Source organism: Galeopterus variegatus, unplaced genomic scaffold (genome assembly GCF_000696425.1).
Source record: "Galeopterus variegatus unplaced genomic scaffold, G_variegatus-3.0.2 Scaffold11164, whole genome shotgun sequence".
Taxonomy (NCBI): Eukaryota; Metazoa; Chordata; class Mammalia; order Dermoptera; family Cynocephalidae; genus Galeopterus; species Galeopterus variegatus.
Genome location: NW_007737275.1, coordinates 48,910 through 61,300, shown reverse-complemented (window position 1 = coordinate 61,300; position 12,391 = coordinate 48,910). Strand labels below are relative to the sequence as shown.

The 12,391-nt window shown below is 43.2% G+C and overlaps 1 protein-coding gene and 1 pseudogene across 1 annotated transcript in view; one reads left to right on the top strand and one right to left on the bottom strand.

Annotated features, from left to right (window-relative positions):
• The window catches only part of LOC103610451 (nance-Horan syndrome protein), a 44,746-nt gene that overhangs the window by 11,453 nt on the left and 20,902 nt on the right, over window positions 1–12,391 (top strand). The window lies entirely within an intron of this gene.
• Window positions 2,372–9,108, bottom strand: LOC103610450 (annotated as a pseudogene).

The following is a 12,391-nucleotide window of genomic DNA, read 5'->3' as shown; positions in this document are numbered from 1 at the left end:
CACACACACACACACACACACACACAAAGATAGGAACCTAATAAAAAACAGTAGCACAGTTTATTTATGTTAAGTGGTTAAGAAATACATAAGTCCTACATAATTGGCATTTTACCTAGAAAAGGTCCTGAAGTTGGCTGTGGAAGTAGGTGTCAGTAGGGCTGCAGCTTGTGAGTTACTGGAGGGAAGGTTGTAACACCAGGTGTGGACGGGCTCCTAACACATGGGGTGAACTGAGGTGGCTGGCAGACATTTGAGTTGTGTGTCTTTTGTGTATTCTTTCACAGCTCAATTCACCTGGGTGCAGTTGCTGCATTCACCTAGGGTTTCTCACCTATGAAATTGTGCATAAGCAGATGTGAAATTCACGTTATGCTCAAATCATTCTCCTAAGATATGAATTGCACTGGAACAAACTCAAGTTTTCAAAATAAGCATTATAGCAAAATTGCACAGAAAGGATAAACCGGAAACTAATGATACTGGTTTATCTACAGGGGGTGGGTGGAAATGGGTGTGCCTTGCAGCAAAAGGGGAAAGACATAAACTTGGGAACTTTAAATATGCAAGTCAAAGATCCTTGGAGGTATCTAACAGGTACCTATCAGACAATTATTCCCTTTATACAATTCCTGTATTACATCAGTAGATCACAAAGTCAGAATGATACTTGAAAAAAGAATTCCTCATTCATTTATACTTGAGTTATCCCACCTGGCCACTTCCCTGTTCTGCACCCCTTGCCCATCCTTTTACAGTGATATTCTTCACCCATTCCCTCCCTAAAGAATTCTGTGTATATTTTCCTTCCTAAGCAAAGAAGCAAGCAAGCAAGCAAGTTGGCAGTGAGTCCAGAGAAAGTCAGCTGAGGCAGATATGAGGGTACCTCAAAAAGTTCATGGAAAGATTCGTATCATCTTTTAATTCTACTTTTCCATGAACTTTTTGAAGTACCCTTGTATACTCATATGAGTGAAGAGACTTACACAGCAGACGCTAGAATGACAACAGCCTGATTCAATGAGGTCGAAACTAAGCTGAGTTTGTCAAAGAAGCTGCTCTGGCTTCCTGAAAGGCCTGCCATTCCTCAGGTTGTGCCACCAATGCCAGATTCCATGTTCTAAGGGATTAGCAGTGGTCTACACGAGGAGCTAGGAAGCCAATGTAAGCAGGCAGCTAATGCTGCCACATTCGATGCTTTGGACCCCTACCCTACTAGGAGCTGTCTATAGCTTCCAGCGGAATCATTTGCCAAGTGTAAAAATCTTCAAGATACTGAGGACAATCTTTAAATCTCAGACAGGGTAATTAGGCACTTCTTCACCAGTAATCTCTCTACCTGGAGATGTGAAGTGAAAAGCATTCCAGGGCACATAGCACCGAGGCACAAACTACAATGCAGAGGTGTGAATATGGGAGGCTTTTATAGAGTTCCCAGCCTCCTTGTTCAAAAAACCATGAGAAAGTCCCCAAGCATATTGTCAGAGAAGCCATTCCGGTAGTGACGGTGCCCCCAGACTAAGCAAACCTACAAGCATCTGAGTATTTTCTGAAGAATCAACAATATATTAACAAGAGCAGCCATGTAGGTATGCATGTGGCAAATCAGAGGCCAGAGTAGAGTGACCTGGGCGAGCCACCTAGAACACTGCGCTTTACACCTCTCACCTTTCAACAAGAGCATCTCCAGGAAACAGCCCTCTGATGACAGAATGGAGTGCAGGGGACCAAGAGACCATCACATTCTTCTGAGAGAAGTGTGGGTTCCTGAAAAGCTCCTGGGAAGACAATATCCTGGAGGCCCATTTCTGAGTGAAGGGAGATAAAAACTGCCAGACCACAGAACTATCTTGCCAAATCAGAAACATATTTAACAGGCAGAGCTTGGGGTGCCATGTAAAGTAGAGGGAATTTTGAGGGTTAATAGAAAGCAGGGAGACAAAGGTCAAGTGAGGGGCAGGTTGGATGACAGAGAAGCAGGAAGCAAAGGACTTATGGAGAAAGGTTGAAGGAGATGCAGAAGGCTTGTGGGAGGGAAGGCAGCATGGCTACAGCCGACATCCGGTAAAAGAGCTTGCTTGGCTGGCTGGCTGTTGGTGTGATTCCCCCTCACCTTCCCAGACTGGATGGACATGTAGCATTCAGCAGCAGAATGGGGAGCTGATACTTAGAAATGGAGACCGGTGCATGGACACTGAAGAGAAATCAACTGGGTGTGCCATTCTGTAATACCCTGTTCATACCAATTGCGAGTTTGTGTTGACAGAGCACATCTGGGGTTGTCATGCAGCAGCAGTGGTGTTTTGGGGGAAGGAGGATGATGGGCCGGAGGTGGGGCTGGTGAACAGGAGGACTCTCAAGGTCCAGTTCTTCAATACTGGAGAGCAAGGAACAGTTTGGTCTCAGCCCTTTGGTCAATAAATTGGAATGTTCATTTTAGTTCTATGCTCACCTCCAAAACCTTAACAAATCCTGTGAAAGATATGGCACTGTCCCCATCCCCATCAGCCTCCTCGATGGTCCTTTCTGCAATGATGCCCAGTTGCTCATCTGAGATATTCACTCCAGCCATCGTGCACAGCACCTGTAACAGCTCACTGTGGGAGCTCTTGACATGTTTACCCAAATCATATAGTCGAAAATCAAAGTGTGCTTTGTTGCTTCAGGTAAGTGGTTCTGATCCATTGACATCTTTCCTCTTTTCATCGTCAATGGGTTCAAAATGAGCCCAGATTCTTATGAATCCATGGAAGTTCACCCGGTTCTCCCCATCTGGAAAGAAAACACTGATGATCTGGTCCTCCAGTGGGTTGATGGCAAATTCTGGAATCTGCTGGAAATCTTCCCAGCTGAGAGTCCCGTTCTCTCCTTTGTCCAGGCTGGTATACCAGCTAGAGTTGGACGAAATGAGAGTTGGTTGAATGTGGGAAAAGCCAGTTTCCTTGATCACCTGGAGCTCTTCCTTCTGCAGTAATGTGGAGGCCTGAGACCCTATCCCTGAGTCAGCAGCTCCTCTAGAAGCAACCCTGCCAGGAGTAACAGTGTAAAGCTAAACACAGAAAGAATTGTATAAAAATATTGTACTCTAATTAGTAACTATTTTTCACAAGGGAATTAATTAGCAGTTCTGACACTGTATGTGTACTAGGATTGAGCAAATAAAGAAATTTGTATGGTGGATAATGACAGTGAGGTTTCTCACTGTTGGAGAAAGGAGGTACAAATAAGGAAAAGACGGGGGTCTGGAATGAACCAAGGGGTGTTACGTTAGAATTTAAAGTGTCAATATAAGTTTATGCACATATTCACAAATGTATACATATATATGAAGATGGATAGATATAAAATAAATGTGTGCATGTACATGTATCATTATACAGACATAGATTTCACAGCTCTGTCATCTGAGAGGGCCTGAGAAGCAATGACACTCTGGTAACACTGAACACATCTAGCACCCAGATCTTGTTTCTAAATACCATTCTGTAATAAAAGTGTTCCTTGGAAAAAAGATTTATTCCAGGGCTGGATCAGGAAAAATACAAGATAAGCCTGGAGTATGTTGTAGAGCCAGAAATTAAGAACGTGCTCAAAAACTAATAGGTAGACATGTCAAAAGGGCACAGAAGCCAACTCGAAGGAGCTTCCAATGGCTAAATCTGGGATACTTTGAGCAATAAAATAAATAATGGACTATGACACACAGAATAAGATAAATATCCATGAGTACATACTGATATAAATAAATCAATAGATAGACAGATAGATAAATGGGGGAAGGGGCAGCTCTTCCTTACAGAAGAATTCTAATTAATAAATATAGAAGTAATGATGGGAAAAAGATTGCCATTACCCAAATCCACAGTAATAATTTTTGCAGGCAATAATCATCAACAGGTGATAAAATTAGTTGGGAGAAAGTATGTTGAGAAACAGGATGTTTGCATACTCTCAAAGTTTCTCCCCACAAAATAATTGTTGATTACAAAGAGAAAATAGTAACTTTAGCTGCAGAAACCAGACAAACACCATCTTAATCCAGTGCTCAATATTAACATTGCCAATAATAGGGCACACCTGTATATGAACCTGCTGATATGAGTTGAGATGACAAAAATTGAAGGGGACTAAGGAGATTTGACAACTAAATGCAATGTGCAATACTGGATTGGATCCTGGACAAGCCAAAGGACATCAATGGGAAAACTAGCAAAATTCAAATACGGTTAATAAATTAGTGGATAGTATTTATCATTGTTAGTTTCCTGGTTTCGATAAATGTACTATGGCTACATAAGTCTAAATTAATGTTAGGAAAATCTGGGTAAAGAGTAAATGGGCACTCTCTACTATTTTTGCAACTTTTCTGTAAGTCTAAAATTATTTCAAAATAAAAAACTTAAATATATATGTATATATGTATGTGTGTGTGTGTGTGTGTATACACACACATATACACACATACACTTAGCCACGGATATTTCAAAGTTTCTAGGTTGGGGCTTACACCTCCAGTGCCTATGATAGATATATGGCTTCAGGAGAAGGTAAGTTCAAGCAGGAAATGCTTAGTTCAGAACCTCTTTACTTGAAATAGCAAAATGGAGAAGACCACAGAAAATCTGACCTAAGGTGATAGAAGTTGTCACAGTATTGGACACTGGCTCCAAGCAGGCTGTCACGGCACAGGTTCCCATTTCAGAGTGTGGAGTCAGTTCGCCATAGCAGTTCACCCTCATCCCCTGCTGAATGTAACGTTCAGCTCGGGTGTTCTCATCACTCACATCCCTTAGTCCAGTCCAGATCTGCAGATACCTGGGCTACGCACCTGCTCTTCCCCCTTGCAAGCCTAAGGCAGACATTCCCAATAGATAACAGCATTCTGTTCTGCTGAGTTCACACAGCCACTACCGATCAGTTGGCAGCTGAGTTGAAACATCTCTTACTGCTGCTTTCTGTCTGCATTAGGCCCCTTGAGGACCCTTGAAGCCTAAGTCCCTGCCTAGATTCTGAAACCTTGACAGGCAAGGAGGTCATCCTTCCTCAAATGTGGTGAGACTCCAGCAGCCTCACCAGGCTTCCCTTTCCAGGCCTCATCAGAGTGACCCAGGGGTAGGATATCTAATGGTCTCTATGGTTGTGGATGATGGAACCCCTATGGAAAAAGTTGATTAGGTTCCAGAGGAACATTGAGGCCTAAATCCTTATCATCAATAGCAAACTCATTCAACCATATTGCCTCTACAGTTATATTCTTTGCCAGACTTGATAAAATTAGCCAGGAAAGAATATCAGAGATTCTTTGTTATTTCATAGCCTGATAATGGTTTTCCACTTATCACATTGCAGCATCCAGGAATTTTAAAATAAAAGACTGAAGTCAAATCACACTCTTCTTTTTACCAAAGAGGCGCATCTGAAGGTCAGGGTGCATTCCAACAGCCTTATTGAGAAGTAAATGGAGGAAATCACTCAAACTACGACCCAGACCTCCTTAGTCATAGTCCAGAGCTATCAACAATGACCATGTTTACTTTTCCTTTTTCTATCAAGAAGAAAAAAGTGGGTCTCATGAGAGCGCAGCTAATGAGAAAAACCAAACTGGCTTACAAAAGAATTAGAAGACTGAGAACGAAGTTCTGAGCCAGGAGAGAACAAAGACTCGAGCTGGCAGGAGGGGCATTTCAGTAATACTTGACCAGCCCTGGGATGAAGACTTTCTCACTGCCGCACTGTCTTTCCCATACCCAGCTCTGTCTTCTCTTACCCATCCATCCCCATCCTTACCTTTCTCCATGGGTTCTATTCAAGATTTTCAGTATTCTGTTGGTTTACAATAGACTTGAGATTGAGGAATGCTGATCAAGCCTTTGCTCTGCTATAAAAGAATTACACATATTCACAGCACCCTAGACAGGTCTGTATTACTTTTATAAAAATATATTCATGGTTTTGCAACCTCCTTTAAAGGCATTCTGTTCCTTTATGACCTCTGTCTAAAAATGGCTCTGTCCATCCAAATTAAATCTTTCTTGCTCCTGTTTAGGTGTTTCCCTTTATCTCAGGTAATTTGCTCCTTTAAACCAGTTAAGGGGAAAAAAAAATCTATCTTTGATATGAGAATCGTGGACATACAAATTCTTATCCAGTCCCAAACCTCCAATTCCTCCATTCTGCCTAAATAAACAAGTTTGAATCCTTAGCCAAACCTGCCAGACTCTGCAATTGGGTCCTAACTTTCCTTTCCAAATGGAATTCTCGCAAATCCTTTGCACAGACCTTAGGTCTCAGCCAAACCAAGCTACAGGTGGTTTTCCAGAAAATATTTTGCACTCTCAAAACAATATCTCTACTTGAAATACCCTCTTTCCCATTGTGGCGTTTCATTTATTTCAGAAAAAAAAAATGAACTGAACACCTACTATTAATAAGTACTAGATGGATACAGAAACGAGAGAGACATAGTTTTTGCCATCCAGAGTACATGGATACCAGAGGCAATTATACAGTATTGACTGTAAGGTGTTCATACCTTACTGTTTTGTAGTGTTGGAGTGGGGTGGGGTGGTAGGAATAAACTTCATGGAAAAGGTAGCATTGAGAAGGCTTTGGAGGATGGAGTACACTTTTGATATGAATACCTGAAGGAAAAGGACCACAGGCTTAGGAACCCACAAGATGCAGGAGAAGATGGAGTGTGTCCACATGAGCTCGATACTCTGTTTTGGCTGGTGCCTGGGGTGTATGAATGCAGGGCACTGGCTGTAATGCTTCAACAGGCCAGATCTTGAAGGATCAAATGTCAGACTAAAACGTCTGAATTTATTCCATAAGCCTAGCAAATCATTGAAGGGTTTTAAGCACAGAAATAACTATTATCAGAAGGAGCTGTGCTTTATGACAGTATCAGAGTATATGTGCATAGGATTAATTTCTTCAGTGTCTAGAGGTTCCTTTTTGGCATAGTAGGGAGAGAAGAGTTTGACGTTAGTCTCACACATAAGACTGCAGGAGCAGTGATACCTATCACACCCGCATTTCCCTCACCTTTTTGGTCTTAGCAGAAGGTAGATAGATCTTGGAGGCTGGCTGTAAATTGCTAGTGACTTTAACTGTACCTGATGCTCCTATGTGGTATTTTCCCTGGAGCAAATCAGCACAGCACCTGGAATGTAGAATGATACAGCTATTGACCACAGCAAATTCTTTCCCCCTCTACACCCATTTTCAGGGATCACCAGAGGCAGTTTGCTTTTGCAACCATGTCAGCTCTCCTCCCTGCCATAACTTAAGTTACAGAGACCATTATCATCCAGACACCCCACAGAATATCACTCCAGTTCATATTTTCCTGATTAGCCTCAGGACAGGAAGTAGCAAGGACTTTAGATGCCTTAGACACCAGCAAGCCAGAGGGTGAATGCCTGGTACTGTGTGTTTTATCAGTCAGGGTCCAGACAGGAAAACACAAACCACACCAGCTGTTTTAACAGGGAATTTAATACAAGGATGTTATGAGAAGACTGACAAGGCAAATGAGAAACTTAGATGACACCAAGACAGCAACAGCAGCAAGCAAAACAGCTAACGGTCCTAGGGCTGGGGGAACAGAAGGAAGGGACTGGAGTTATTAGAGCAGCCCTACGGTGCTAAAACCCACACCCCCGAAGAGGGGCATGGCCTGGTGGTCCTGGTGCCTTGGCAGCTCTGAAGCTCCAAAGGCCCAGAAGAGCTGGGACCCAGGCCCCCGAGTAGGGGATGATGCCTGACAGGTGCTAATGCAGTGGGAGCTCAGAAGAAGGACCACACAGAGCTGGGATCTGGACCTCTGAGAAAGGGGCACGGGATGGCTGGGACTGACTGGTATCTCTGAGCGGGCATGGTGAGGCTGGTACTGAGAGTGTGAAAACACACGAGAGCTGGAACCAACTGCCGCCGTTGGGACAAAGGACCATTGCTGGGATGATGCTAACGGGAACGGCAATCACCAGGAAGAAGTAAGGCCCTTCATCCTCTTCCAGCCTTCTAGTCCCCTGCCTCCCTTAGCACCCTCACTGGCAGAACCTAACAGGGCAAGGAAAAAATGTTGTTTTCAGGGTCCTGACACCACAAAGCAGAGTACAGAAGAGTAGGTTTGGAGCCGAGAGACAATAGCTTAATAACCAGCACAATAGCTAATGAAAGCATTAGCCAATGCATCTGGTTCCTATTAAATATTGTGAGAAACAAAGAAAATTCCTTGTTGCAGAGTTCAGTTTTGGAATTCTTTCTTTCTCTTTTAAATATTAGCCTGGCTGTGGAACAGTCCATAAAATTACTTGTCTGTAAACATCACTACAGAATATTCTCAGGTTGATATTCGCTTGCATGCCTGGGACTTTTTCACTCTTCAAAATATAGGCAGACAATGGAATACTACTCACAGTAGAACAGAATGAATTATTGATACACACAAGCACTTGGTGGATCTAAAGGCATTATTCTGGGTGAAAGGAGCCAGTCTCAAAAGGTTACATACGGTATGATTTCATGCACATGACATTTACAAAAAGACAAAACCATAGCGATGGAGAACAGATTAGTGGCTGCCAAAGGTTAGGAGTGGGGGAGCTGAGACCATAAAGGGAAAACACGGGGGAGTTTTTTGGGGAAACAGAACAGTTCTGTCACCTGATTGTGTTAGTGGTTACACAAGCCTATATATGGGATAACACCCACAGAGCTGCACTCAAAATTTTAAAAAAGGAAAAACAGTAAAGGCAGAATTTGTGTGAGAAAGTCTCACTTTTTGACTCTTAAAAAATGTGCTGAGGTGAGGTCACGTATGAGCCTGCGGAGCGTCTGCCACATCTGCCCTGAGTGCAAAGGTTCACGTGGCGTGGGATCATGCCTGCACCTTCTCTTCAGTTGCCACAAGTCTCTGAGGCCCCCGGCTGAGGGCAAATGTGGACGGGGCTGGAGGGATGTGCCCCCCACCTCTCCACTATTCTGTTGGCTCACGCTGCCAGCTCCTGTGATTTGGGTGAGGCTGTTTGTGCTGTTCGTAAGTAGTTCAAAGACTCTTTCTTGCCTGCACTTCAAATCCTGGCCTGCCTTTTCCTCATCCATGGCTTTTATTTGGTGCTAGCAACCTTTAGGGGTTGATGGAGTCGAGTGGCCCTTGGCAGTGGCTCCACTAATTGGCAAAGCTGGCCACAGGGGATGAATAAGATACTCTCTGGCATTAACATCACAGTGAGCATGGTCCAGTGGGCCCTGTTTTGTGTTCTTCCTGATAGCACAGAGCAATTCCTGGGAATAAATGCCTGAGCTGACCAGTCGGCAGGAAGTGTTCTCCATCCTGGGCTCCCTGAAAAGAGGAGCCCTCCTCTTTTCCATCATGTGGGGACTACCTTCCACGAATGCCTCAAAATATAATTTTGTTATGCTCCACACGTTAAAAACGATTTATTATAGGATGTAATTAAACAAAGCATCCAGAACTTTAAAATACCTAAAATTAGTTTGCATTCCATTACCCTGAGAATTTTCATTCTGTTCCAGCTGAGATCAAAACAAGAGTGACAGGCTTTGCGGTTACACGCTCTCTTTCAGAAAACCTGTGTGTGTGAAAACGGCACCACTGCCATGCTATGCAGGCTTTGCTCACTAGGACGGATCTCACACCCAAAATATATACCCACGGGATGGGATTCAAAAGTGAATGAGCACATATGCTTTCACGTCTGGCTTCTGCTCCACGTACTTTTTTGAGATTGATGTGGCATGTATCAATAGTGTGTTCTTTATCATTACTACTTTGTATTCCATTGTCTGAGTACATATTTCACAATTTGTTTATTCATTCTGCTGTTGGTAGATATCTGGGTTGCTTCTAGTTGTGGGGTTTTTGTTTGGCTTTTTATGAATAATGCTGCTATAACTATTTTCATGCAAGACTTTTTGCGGACATACTCATTTTTCTTACCTCCATATACCCAAGAAGGAATTAGACGGTAGACATATGTTTAAGTTTATTAGATACTGCTGAACAGCCTCCAAAGCAGCTACACCATTTTACACTCTCACCAGCAATTTATGAGTTCCAGTTGCTCCACATCTTTGCCAACATAGGTATTATTAATCTTTTTCATTTTAGCCCTTCTAGTATACAGTAGTATATCACTGTGGTTTTCATTAGAATTTTCCTGGTGAGTCATGATGTTGAGCACCTTTGTATATGCCTATTGGCCTTTTGTATATTTTCTTTTGCAAATTGCCTCTCAGGAGAATTGAGGAAGTGGTGGTGGCTGTATCTGTCAGGGAAAGGAGGTAAAGGGATGATTTGGAAGAGCAGACTCAATAATGGTAAGGAGACTTTTTCCAGCCCTAAATATTTATGCTGTTTGGTGTCTTAAATAGATAATAATGTAGGGGCCGGCCCGGTGGCGCAGTGCTGTAGTGCGCCGCTTGGGAGCATGGTGGCGCTCCCGCCGAGGGTTCAGATCCCACATACAGACCGGTTCCCGCTCACTGGCTGAGCGAGGCGCGGGAGCAACACCATGGGTTGCGATCCCGTTGCCGGTCCCAGTCCGGTACGGGGGCGACACTGAGGGTTGCGATCCGTTGCCGGACACGGAAAAAAGACAAAAAGGAAAAAACAAATAGATAATAATGTATAAAGTGGTTAAAAGAAGAATTCAGTAGGCACCCATTTACAAATCTCCCCTCACCCCCAGCCCACAACTGTCCACAATTCTGCTTCAGTGCTTCGGTCCCTTGGGTTTTTCATGAGGGGCTCTCAGCACCCTCATAAGGGTGCATTTGTGGGCTTCTTTCTAGCCTCACAGTGGGCTGGGCGTGTCGGGGGAAGGATTTGGGCACTTGGGGTTTGGGATGGCATGTCGGGCAGGGGTATGGCATTCAAGCCCTTTGGGGAAGCCTGAAGGCCCTGACTGCCCAGGAGAGAGTGGTGACAAAGGACAAACCCAGAAATGGAAGGAAGGCTTAGGACAACAAATGCATAGGATGTCCCCTGGACTCTACCTACCTCATTGTTTTGTTTTTTCATGATTGTTCACCTTGGTGCGTGTTGGAGTTGAGGAGAGGGTAGCACAAGATGAATTACACATGGCATTACTAAACATGTTTGGAAGATAAGAGCACAGTGCCAGCCAGTGGGAGACTTCGTTCCTTTGTCTAAAGGGAATGAATGTGCTATGTAATTGTAGCAACAAGAGTGACATGCGAAGAAGGCATTGCCAGACTTTTTTAAGCCTTTGAGAAATATCAAAGCAATTCATATTCATGTATAACACATCCACACACACTCCTGCACAGAAAAATCTGAGGCAGATGGGGTCCCCTCCATTTCACAGACAGGTCATAGTATGTGTGCAAATGCAAGGACTTGGTCTAAGGACAGACAAGTGCCATGGTAGAGATGGTAGAAAATGAGAGCCCATGTCACCTCACTAGAAGCTCAGTGTGGATTGCAATGTACATCTTTGCACTAAGGTTTTTATTCCTGTATTCAAATCTACCACAACATCCAGTCTCCAGTAAATATTTCTCATGTTTAAGACAGCACGGCAGTAATGTATCAGCTCTGAAAGTCAACTGCTGTAAATGCCATGTGGTATGGGTTAGATCACAAACCAGAACCAATTTTTCAGAACATTTCCTGCTGGAATACCCACAACAGTTCAACAGATGTCTTTTGGAAAGTCTTGAAGCAAAATAACCCCCCATCAGCATATAAAATAAAACCCCCCAAAAAGTAAAATATGGAACGGAGGGATTATTTTTTCTTCTGGCAGTAAAAGATTGGGGAAAATCCTGAAATTTTTGGATACATACTCGTCCATAGCCACAAAAGTGGAAAATGAGCTTTTCTCACACATACCCCACAAGAAAAATTGGGATTTGAAAAAATATTCTTCCACTATTCACTAAAGAAATTTCTTTCACTGCTTTTGAGTATAATGTTTGTTATTTCTTGTTTGAGCAGTTCATAATTCTGGCTTTTATTGGAGCAGCCTCATGGGAAGCTAGGGAAGGAATTTGAGGATATAGCTGATAGGGCCAGAAGGCACAGAAATGGAGTAAGGCATCAAAGAAGACCCTTTGTCAGGGACTAGGTGGGCATGACTGAGAGTGGCCAATTCTAAAATGCTGCCCCTTGGGGTCTGAGGCCTCTCAAAATCAGCAGTACAAGGGGTAGAATGGGGGCCTGAAAGAGGAGGGAAAAATTACTCTTGTTTTAAAATTTTTTCTCCAACATTTTATTATGAAAAATCTCAAAAGTCCAGAAAAGTTGAATTATACAGTGAACAGGCATATACCCATGAAGCAGAAATGATTTTTAGTTTTGATCTGACAGTTTGTTTCCACTGGGGCTGATTTTGACCCT